Genomic DNA, 10,835 nt, shown 5'->3' on the forward strand with positions numbered 1-10,835 from the left:
CTGAAAGGCTTTGTTCTGTCCAAATAATAACGTAGCTGTCTGTGAATGTCCAAGGAATGTAGTAGTCTCTCCTCCTTGTTTTGAGGATTAGGGTAAAAGGTAGGTAAGTGGATAGCCTGATTCAAGGATACCCTGGATACTACCTTTGGCATAAAGGAAGGATTGGTTCATAAGGAAACTCTGTCCTGATGGAAAATGATGAAAGGCTGCACAGCCATGAGGGCTTGTAGTTCCGAAACCCTGCGAGCTGAGGTGATAGCCAGAAGAAAGGCTGTTTTCCAGGACAAATATTGCAGATCTGTTGAAGCAGCTGGCTCAAAAAGAGGCAAGGTCAGTTTTTCTAGAATGAAATTGAGGTCCCAAGCAGGTACTGGTTGCTTCCTTGTGGGCTTTATATTCTTAGCCCCTCTGAGGAGCTGTCTTAAGAGGGGGTGAGAGAATAAAGGAGGATCAGTGTTGTATTCTGCAGAAATGGCTGGGGCATGGATTTTGATGGAGGAGAATGAAAGTCCACTGCTTAGCATGTCAGCTAGGTACTGTAATATTTGAGGTAAATTCAGTATTCCAGGATTCTGACCCTTTTTCCTGATTCCAGGCACAAAACCGTTTCCATTTGGCGGAGTAGGCTTTTCTAGTAGAAGGCCTTCTGGCCTCCAAAATGACATCCTGCACCTCCTTGGAGAGTAGGGTCTGTTGTGAATTTAAGGAATCTTCCATGTGGCTAGATTGAGTGTTTTCAGCTGACTGTGAAGAGTTTTGAAGTTGTGCTGAATCAGTAGTAGAGGCATTAGAGGCAGGATCCATGGTGGGGAATGCGTCAGGCTCCTCAGGAGTGGGTACCAGTGTTGTCTTGGCCAGTCTGGAGCAATGAGAATCATCTTTGGTCTGTCTGCTCTGGTTTTTAATAGAACTTTGGGCAGCAGAGGAAGAGGTGGAAAGGCATAAACTGTCATTGTTGTCCAACTGAAAGAGAGTGCGTCCACTTTCCAGGCCTGTGGATGAAAGGTCCTTGAGTAGAATTTTGTCAATTGGTGATTTCTGTGGGTGGCAAAGAGATCTAGGTCTGGCCTTCCCCATGCTTGGATTATCTTTGTAAAAACTTGAGGATGCAACTTCCATTCGTGTGGATCTGTCATATTTCTGCTTAGGTTGTCTGCCAGCGTGTTTTCCTTGCCCGGCAGGTACTGCGCTTGAAGTTCGATTTTTAATTCCAGAGCCATGTTCCAAAGAGACATGGCTAGCCTGCATAGGGGATATGAATGGGTTCCTCCCTGTTTGTTTATGTACCACATTACTGTGGTGTTGTCTGTCCTTATCAATAGCTGGTCTGGATGCAGAAGGTCTTTGAAAGCCATAATATCATTTATTACTGCTAGCATTTCCTTTTGATTGATGTGTAGGTGCTTTTCTTTTTGGGTCCATTTGCCCTGAATGCACCGATCTGTCATGTGTGCCCCCCAGGTGTAGTCCGAGGCATCTGTTGTGATGACTTGATTTGCTTGAGGCTTGCAGAATGGGAGACCTGTGTTTCTTTGGCATGCTTGAGCCCAGCAAAGAAATTCCTTTTGAAGACATGGAATCAGTGGTATAATTGTTTCCAAACTGTGGTTGTGTTGAGACCATAAGTTTTTTAGGTACCATTGAAGTTTCCTCATATGCAGCTTTGCACATGGGATTAGCAGGATGCAAGATGCCATGAATCCCAGAGCCTGCAGGATTTTCCTTGCAGTCAGCTTGGTGAAGGTTGCCAGTTTTCTGAAGTATTGAGTTAGTTGCCCTTGTTTCTCTGGTGTGAGGTAGGCCATCTGGGTATTTGTATTCAAGCTGGCACCCAGGAAAATTATTGTTTGAGAGGGTATTAGCCTTGATTTCTTTTTGATGACTGTGTATCCCAGAGAATTCAACAACATTATTACAAACACCAGATGTTTCAGAAGTATGTGCTTGCTGTCCGCTTGGATCAGGCAGTCATCCAAATATGGGTATATTTGTATACCTTGAAGTCTGCAGAAGGCAATTACTGATGCCAGACATTTCGTGAACACTCTGGGCGCAGTAGATAAGCCAAAGGGCAATGCAGATAATTGATAATGGGTTGAACCTGCAAGAAATCTGAGGTATCTTCTGCAATCTTGTCTGATTGGGACATGCAGGTATGCCTCCTTGAGGTCCAATGTTACCAGCCAAGACTCCTTGCCCAGCATGGGAAGAAGCTGCTGTAATGTGAGCATCTTGAATTTTGGTACAAGTAAAAATGTGTTTAGGATAGATAGGTCCAAAATAGGGCTCCAATCTTTGCCCTTCCTTGGTACCAGGAATAGTCTGGAATAAAAACCTTGACCCTGTTCTTGTGCAGGTACCTCTTGAATAGCTTTCATGTCCATGAGATCTGAAATTTGTCTTTGTGCCTCTGCCCTTTGATTGTGTGGCAGGTTTGGCATGCCTCTCATTTTTGGAAGGGTGTGAAAGTGGAATCTGTAGCCTCTGTCTATAATGTCCAGGATCCATTTGTCTTTTGTGACAATATGCCAATTTTTCGAAAATAATGCCAGTTTTCCACCTAAAGATGCTGCCATTTGAGCCTTGCTTGGCATACAAAGGGAAAAGTCATTGGTTCTGCTTTCTGAATGGCTGTGAACTATTCTCACCACCTCATTGTGTAGGTGCTTGCCATTGTCTGCCTCTAAATGATCCTTGTGATTGCCCCCTACCCCTCGGGCGCCTGTATCTGCCTCTTTGGGGCCTGTCCGTAGCTGGAAAGGACCAATTTTTTGAAGGCCAATTTCTACTGGAACGTGGAGGTTGTACCTGTAGGAAATCTTTCACTGTTTGCATTGATTTTGCCTTTTCCTCCATTTTCTTTAATACCTCCTCAGCTTTAACACCAAACAATACATCTTTTTGAAGAGGTGCCTCTAGTAATTTAGCTTTGACATGATCTGGTAAGGTTTGCTCTTTGAGCCAAGCATGTCTACGTATGACTGATCCTGTAACAGCAGCTCTACATGAGGCCTCTAAAGCATCAAAACCACATTGCAAGGTATGTTTACCCACTTGCTCTGCACTATGTAACAAATCCTGCAACTCCAAGTCTGGTTGTTCAGGTTGTGACATTTTGCTTTTCAACTGAGATAACAGAAACTGTTGATACTTTAACATATGGAACTGACAGTTTAATGCCCTCTCATGGTTAAGGTGGCCGAGGTGTATACCTTTTTCCCCCACCTTTCTAAAGCTCTGGAATCTCTCTCTGAAGGTAATGGATTTTTGGCAGTGGAGGCCTTAATTCCCCTGGGACCCTGTGAAATAGTTTCTGGGTCAGCCGCATGGCTTTTGTACAGGAATTGGTGTGAATCAGGAACCCGGTAATACCTGTCAGGCTTGACTGGAGCTGGAGGTAAAGAATCAGGGTTAAGGCTGGCCTCCGAATACACATCATATAGTATGTCTAAGACAGGAGGTATAGCCAGAGGCCTGTGCTGAGGGAGTAAGAGGAAATCCCTAAGCCTTTTCTTGGAGTCTAAGTACTCTTGGCCTTCCCAGTGGAAGTGTTCCCTCAAGGTATGTAGGGTTTCCCCAAAAGAGTAATCCTCAGGGGGGGAGACAGAGGGAATGGACTCCGCTGCATCAGAATCTTCAAAAGGGGAGTATGAATGTTCCTGGTCTTCAGAATGTGCTGAAGTAATGGAAGCCTGGTCCGAGGAAGGGTATTCTTCCTCCACTCTGGGCCTTTTGTCCGAGGGGGGTTGAGAACCCCTGATAAGAGTAATCAAATCCTCAGCCATTTTGAGCATCTGCTTTTTAGGCATGGAGCCTTGAGAGGGGCCCTGTGGAGCTTGTCTTTTAGCATGCATGGCTGCTTTGGATTTAGTGAAAGCCTTAATGGAAAAGGAAGAAGAAGGCCTGAAGACACCTTGAGAGGTGGCAGGCCTGTCTAAACTATGAGTTTCCCCGCCCAGAGTGGCTTCGGTATCTGTAGTTGGGGTGTGGGCCGAAGAGCCTGTGACCTCGGGCACAGAAGACACCGCCAATGAAGTATCATCGATAGTCAGGGGCTGCGTAGGCACCTCGCTGAGAACCGGAGCACCTGTAGTCGGCTTTAGCGTGGTGTCGGTAGAAGTCATGGATCTCGTATGTCGGTCCTTATCTTTGCGTCTTTTACTCAAAACTGGAGTCGGAGTATCCGATGACATAATGTAATTAAACTTTTTGCCAAAATAGTGTTGGGCGAACTCCGCCCGACGCTTAATAGTGCGTCTGTTGAATGTAGCAGAAAAACGGCAGGCTGAGACGTCGTGGTCTGGGCCTAAGCAATGAATGCAGAGGGAATGAAAATCCTTATGCGGTATTTGCTTCCCACATGAAATGCAATTATTAACTTTGTCTGACATCGGTCTGAGACAAGAAAAGTTTCCCCAACGGGGTACTTAGCTTTCAAGAAGACTTTGGTTGAAAAATATTCGTAATCTCAGGAGCTGGCCGACCGGCACTTGCGAACTGCTTCTGCTTCGGGCACCGCGCGGCAAGAAAGACTGAAGAAAATGGCGTCTGCTGGTTCTTTTATACCCCTGTCGCACTGACGTCAGGGAAGAAGCGACGACATCCGACACCGGACCTAGACTTTGGAATTCGGCCGACCGAGGACCTGCCTGATGGCAGGAAAACCCATCTGTTATGACTGCAGCTGTATGCACGATGAACATCAGCTCTGGTGGAATAAGCCTTCATGGGTGAAGCCAGACACTTTCCATGAGAAGACTAACAAAAGGAGACAGACTTGGAGATTCAGTTGCATATCATCTGCTTGGAGACAGAATTATCCTATTAGACTCAAAGGAAATGAAAAGCTGATCGTACTTCCTGAAAGCTTTTGTCTTGTCCATGTAGAATCTAATTTATCTGTAAACATCTAAACAGAAGAGGAGTCTTTCACCCCTATTTTGTGGATTAGGGAAGAAAGTAGATAAATGGATGACCTTGTTGAAAGGCAGCTCATTTACTACCCTAGGTATAAAAGAAGGATTATCTCTTAACGATATCCTATCCTATCCTATCCTTGTGAAAGACAAAGTAGGTTAGAGAGAATGGCCATGAGGGCTTGAAGCTCAGTCTTCTAGCAAAGGTAAAAGCAACCAGTAAGACAGCTTTCTAAGTACAGAATTTTAAATGGACAGTGGCTGCTGGCTTGAAAGGGGGCAGAGTTAAGTTTTTCCAAGACCAAATTCAGATCCCATGATCACATGGGTCCAGAATCACCATCCTGGGAGGATTTAGATGCAGGACTCCTTCCAAAAAGTGCTCAACTTCAATATTAAACAGTAGGGGGGGGGCAAGCAGACAGAGTAGGCTAGTACACTCTTAATTCACTCAAGTAAGATAGAATAAGAGGAATCCCTGCTCAAAAGTGGTCCCTATTCTTCTTGAGACACCAGATGAAAAATATCTTCCACCTGGAGATTGAAGATTTTCTAAGAGCAGGTTTCCTCACCTCCTGGAGTACCTGTAGCAAGTCCTCTAAAAACTGATGCCTGAAAGGCATTAAAATTCTGTCACCCAAAGTATATGGTCAAGGAGCTGCCGGTTGGGACATATCAGAGTCCCCTTTTTCTTTGTGAGTAAACCCATTTATGAGATAACATGTAGTAATACCTCCTGGATGGGTGAAGAAGGGGGAACCAATGCTGCCTGGGCCAGAAGGGAGTCACCAGCAAGATTTCTGTTTTGTCCCTTTGGATCTTCAGAAAGACCTCTGAGATTAATGGAAGGGATGAATGCATAGACAGACATTCCCCCAGCTGAAGGATGTGGCGTCTATTCTCCAGGATTACATGCAAGAGTTTTTGGAACAGCAGCTTGTACCATTGGTTCTGAGAAGAGGCAAAAGTACAGTTTTGTACCTACCATAAATGTAGATGTCCAATAGGTATGCATCTGCAATCCTTACATATGGGTCGTCCTGCCTCAGGCAGCCCTTCGGTCGGCCGGATTCCAAAGTCTGGGTCCGGCGTCGGCTGATGTCGCCCTTCTGCCCAACGTCATTGCACCTGGGGTATAAAAGCATCAGCCGACGCCATGTTCCTCAGTTTTTCTTGCCCCAGATGCCAGGTGCCCTCTAAAGAAGGCTACATTTTGGATAAATGAATAAATTCCAATCATGCAAACCAATAAACAACAAATACACCATAAAAGATAACCCCAGCTAGCTAAAAAGAGGGTAGGTACCCAAAGAATACCACAGAGGGGTAGGAGGGAGGGAAAACCTGACTGCAGATGTATACCTATCGGACATCTACATTTATGGTAGGTACAAAACTGTACTATGTCCTTCAAGGATGCATCTGCAGTCCTTACATATGGGTAGAATACCATAGCCAAGCTGGGGGTGGTAGGACCTAAGAAAAGGATGGTGTAGCTAACATGCCCTGCAGGACTGCCGTAGCAAAGCCTGCTCTGGATCTGGAATATAAAGGCAGGTTGTAATGCTTGGAAAATGTATGCACAGAGCTCCATGTAGCAGCTTCTAAAATATCCTTTGTAGCCACCCCTCTTAAGAAGGCTGTGGAGGTGGCTGTTGCTCTGGTGGAATGAGGTCTGATGGTAGCTGGCACGGCTTTTCCATGAAAAGAGTAACAGAATCGAATGCAATTTCCTATCCATTTTGAAACTGTTCGTTTGGAAATTGCTCTTCCTTGTACACCAGCAGCATATGCTACAAACAGTTGGTCAGTTTTTCTGTAAGTCTTAGTTCTGTCCAAATAGTAAAGCAACTGTCTGTGAATGTCCAGGGTATGCAGAAGTTTCTCTCCTTTATTTTGTGGGTTGGGAAAGAAAGTAGGCAGGTGGATAGCTTGGTTCAGTGAGACCCTGGATACCACCTTTGGCATGAATGAAGGGTTGGTTCTCAAAGAGACTGTCCTTATGGAAAATGAGAAATGGTTGTACTGCCATGAGGGCCCGTAACTCAGATACTCTTCTTGCTGAGGTTATGGCCAGAAGGAAGGCAGTCTTCCAAGACAGGAATTGTAGTTCTGAAGATGCTGCTGGTTTAAATGGGGGTAGCGTTAATTTTTCCAACATGAAGTTAAGGTCCCATGTAGGCACTGGTGGTGTCCTTGGAGGGTTGATGTTTTTTATCCCTCTTAGAAACTGCCTCAGCAGAGGATGAGAAAATACAGGTGGATCAGTGTTGTACTCTGCTGAAATAGCTGAAGCATGAATTTTTATGGATGAGTAAGAAAGGCCATTATGGAGCATTTCAGCCAAGTATTCAAGGATATGTGGGATGCTCATCACTGTCGGATCCTGACCCTGTGCGGTGCTCCAGGTCAAAATCTTTTCCATTTTGCTGAATATGCCTTTCTTGTGGAAGGCCACCGAGCTTCCATGATGATATCCTTTACCCTCTTGGATAGTTTATCCTGGTGAGGAGTCAAGGTATTTTCCAGGCTGTCAGTTGCAAGGTTTTCAGGCTGGAGTGCAGAGTTTTGTAGTTGTGCTGTGTCAGAAGAAGTGGCCATTGTGGTAGGGGCCACGGTTTCATGCGTGTCATGCTCTTTAACAGTGGGTACCAGTGTTGTCTTGGCCAGTCTGGAGCTATCAGAATCACTTTTGGTTGTTCTGTCCTGATCTTCAGTAAGACCTTGTTCATTAACGGAAGAGGTGGGAATGCATATACTGTTAGAGCATTCCAGCTGAAGGATAGGGCATCCACCTTCCATGCTTGAGGATGGTATGTCCTTGTGCAGAATTTCTTCAGGTGATGGTTGTGGGGAGAGGCAAAAAGATCTATGTCCGGCCTTCCCCAAGATTGTGTTATCTGAAGAAAAATGTCTGGATGCAACATCCATTCGTGTGGATCCATGGTGTTTCTGCTTAGGCTGTCCGCCAGTACATTTTCTTTTCCTGGTACGAACTAGGAATGCAGTTGTATATTGAGTTTTAGGGAAAGTTCCCAAAGATTCATTGCCAGCCTGCAAAGAGGGTAGGAATGTGTACCTCCTTGCTTGTTTATGTACCATATATAACTGGTATTGTCAGGTGACCTTGATGCAAGAAATGTTTGAAGGCCTCGATTGAATGTATCACTGCCAGCATTTCCTTTTGGTTGATGTGCAGGCACAATTCCTTTTCAGTCCACTGCCCCTGAATACATCTGCCCTTCATGTGCGCTCCCCATCCATGGTCTGAGGCGTCTGTTGTAATGGTTTGGCTGATATGAGGCTTGCTGAAAGGCAGGCCCATGTTTGACTGACTTGCTTGTGCCCATCACAGAAATTCCTTTTGAAGGCATGGAATGAGGGGGATCAAGGCTTCTAGGCTGTGACTGTGTTGAGACCATAGACTCCTTAGGTACCATTGCAGTTTCCTCATATGCAGCCTTGCTTGTGGAATCAGCAGAATGCAAGACGCCATGAAACCCAGGGCCTGCAGGATTTTCCTTGCAGTCAGCTGGGTTTGTGTTGTCAGATTTTTGAAATAATCCGGTAATTGTTCTTGTTTTTCTTCTGTGAGGAAAGCCATTTGGGTGTTTGTATCCAGCTTTGCACCCAGAAAAATTATTCTTTGGGATGGAATAAGTCTTGATTTCTGAAAGTTGACTGTGTATCCCAAGACCTGTAGTAGGCGGATGGCATAGCTCAAGTAGTTTAACAATGTTTGTTGGCTGTCCGCTTGTATAAGGCAGTCGTCCAGGTATGGGTATATTTGAATCCCCTGAAGTCTGCAATGTGGAATTACTGATGCCAGGCATTTCGTGAATACTCTGGACGCAGTAGATAAGCCAAAGGGCAATGCTGAGAATTGATAATGCTCTGAACCTGCAAGAAATCTGAGGTGTCTTCTGCAACTTTGTCTGATAAGGACATGCAGGTATGCCTCCTTGAGGTCTAGAGTTACCAGCCAGGACCCCTTGCCCAGCATGGGAAGGAGCTGCTGTAAGGTCAGCATTTTGAATTTTGGCACGATGAGATAAGTATTCAGTGCGGACAAGTCTAGAATAGGCCTCCATTGCTTTTCTTTTCTTGGAACAAGGAATAGTCTGGAATAAAATCCTTGGCCTTGTTCTGTGAAAGGGACCTTTTCTATTGCCTTCATTTGTAGTAGTTTGGAAATCTGCTTGAAAGCCTCTGCCCTTTGATTTGGTGGCAGGTTTGGCATGCCTTGTCTTTTTGGTAATGTATGAAAATGGAATATGTATCCTTTGTCTATTATTTGCAGTATCCATTTGTCCTTTGTAATACTGTGCCAATTTTCTGAGAATAAAGATAGCTTTCCGCCCAAAGGTGCTTCCAATTGAGCCATGGTTGGCGAAGTCAAAGTCAAGTCATTGAGTTTGTCCTTGTGCAGTAGAAGTAGGTCCTGCACTACCTCTTTGGGTAGGAGGCTGCCATTGACGTCCTCTGTAGGAGCCTCGAGCTTGCCCTCTACCTCTGCCACGCCTGTTTTTCCCTCTTTGAAATCTGTCTGTGTCCGGAAAGGACCAATTCTTAGAAGGCCAATTTCTGCTGAATCTTGGTGGTTGGACCTGGAGAAAATCTTTGACTGTTTGAACTGATTTAGCCTTTTCTTCAAATTTCTTTAAGACCTCTTGAGCCGTGGAACCAAATAACTTTTGTTTTTCCAGTGGTGCATCCAGAAGCTTTGCTTTAACATGATCTGGCAGTGTTTGTTCCTTCAGCCAAGCATGTCTACGTATGACTGCACCTGTCATTGCTGACCTACATGAAGCTTCCAATGCATCATAACCACACTGTAAGAAATGGTTGCTAACCTGTTGAGAGTTATGCACCAGATCCTGAAGGGCCTTGCGGTCTAGGGGTTCAGGTGAGGATAGTTTTTTATGCAATTCATCTAACGGATACTCTTGATACTGTATCATATGTAATTGACAATTTAATGCTCTCATAGAAAGAGTGGAAGAAGTATACACTTTTTTACCCCATCTCTAAAGCCCTGGATTCCCTTTCAGAAGGAAGTGGATTCTTGGCAGTGGTAGTTGTAACCCCTTTAGGGCCCTGGGAAATAGTTTCTGGGTCAGCAGAGTGGCCCTTGTAAAGGTATAGATGTGAGTCCGGGACCCTATAGTACCTGTCAGGTTTGACAGGGGCCGGAGGAAGGGAGTCAGGGGAAATACTAGACTCAGAGTACACATCTTCTATAACATTCAAAACAGGAGGGATAGCCAAAGGTCTATGCTGAGGTAAATGTAAAAAGGTCCTTAACCTCTTTCTGGAATCAGAGAATTCCTGGCCTTGCCATTTGAAATGCTCTCTCATGGAGTGAAGGGTCTCCCCAAAGGAAAACTCTTCGGGTGGGGAGGCCGAGGGAATAGATTCCTCTGCATCAGAATCCTCGTAGGCCGGAAGGGCCTCCTCCTGGTAGTCCGAAAGGACAGAGTCATCTGAGGCCTCATCAGAAGACTGAGGATCTGTCTGCTCAACCCTGGGCCTTTTGCCTGGAGGAGGTTGAGAGACCCTGTCTGGATGTGGCTGAGAGCCCCTGATTAAGGAAATAAGGTCCTCAGCCAAGGTTAAGATTTGTGAACTGGTAGTGGATCCCTGAGGAATAGCCTTGGGAGGGAGAAATTTTGGCTGTTTAGCAGCTTTAGCCCTTGTAAAGGCCTTAATGGACATGGATACAGGAGGCCTGGCTGCCCCACGTGCTGGGGTAGATTTATCAACAGAAATGGTGTCGGATATTTCTTGAGCACCGGTTTCAGACGAAAATTCTATGACCGACTCAGGAATGGCCTCCGGTACCGAAGTTACCGGTTGTGCGGTGTCGTTGGTCTGAAGCGGTAGAGATTCGGCTTCAGAAGAGACCGAGACACTAGCGGT

The sequence above is a fragment of the Protopterus annectens genome, chromosome 9.part0, assembly GCF_019279795.1.
Source record: "Protopterus annectens isolate FY-2018-M chromosome 9.part0, PAN1.0, whole genome shotgun sequence".
NCBI classification, from domain to species: Eukaryota; Metazoa; Chordata; order Ceratodontiformes; family Protopteridae; genus Protopterus; species Protopterus annectens.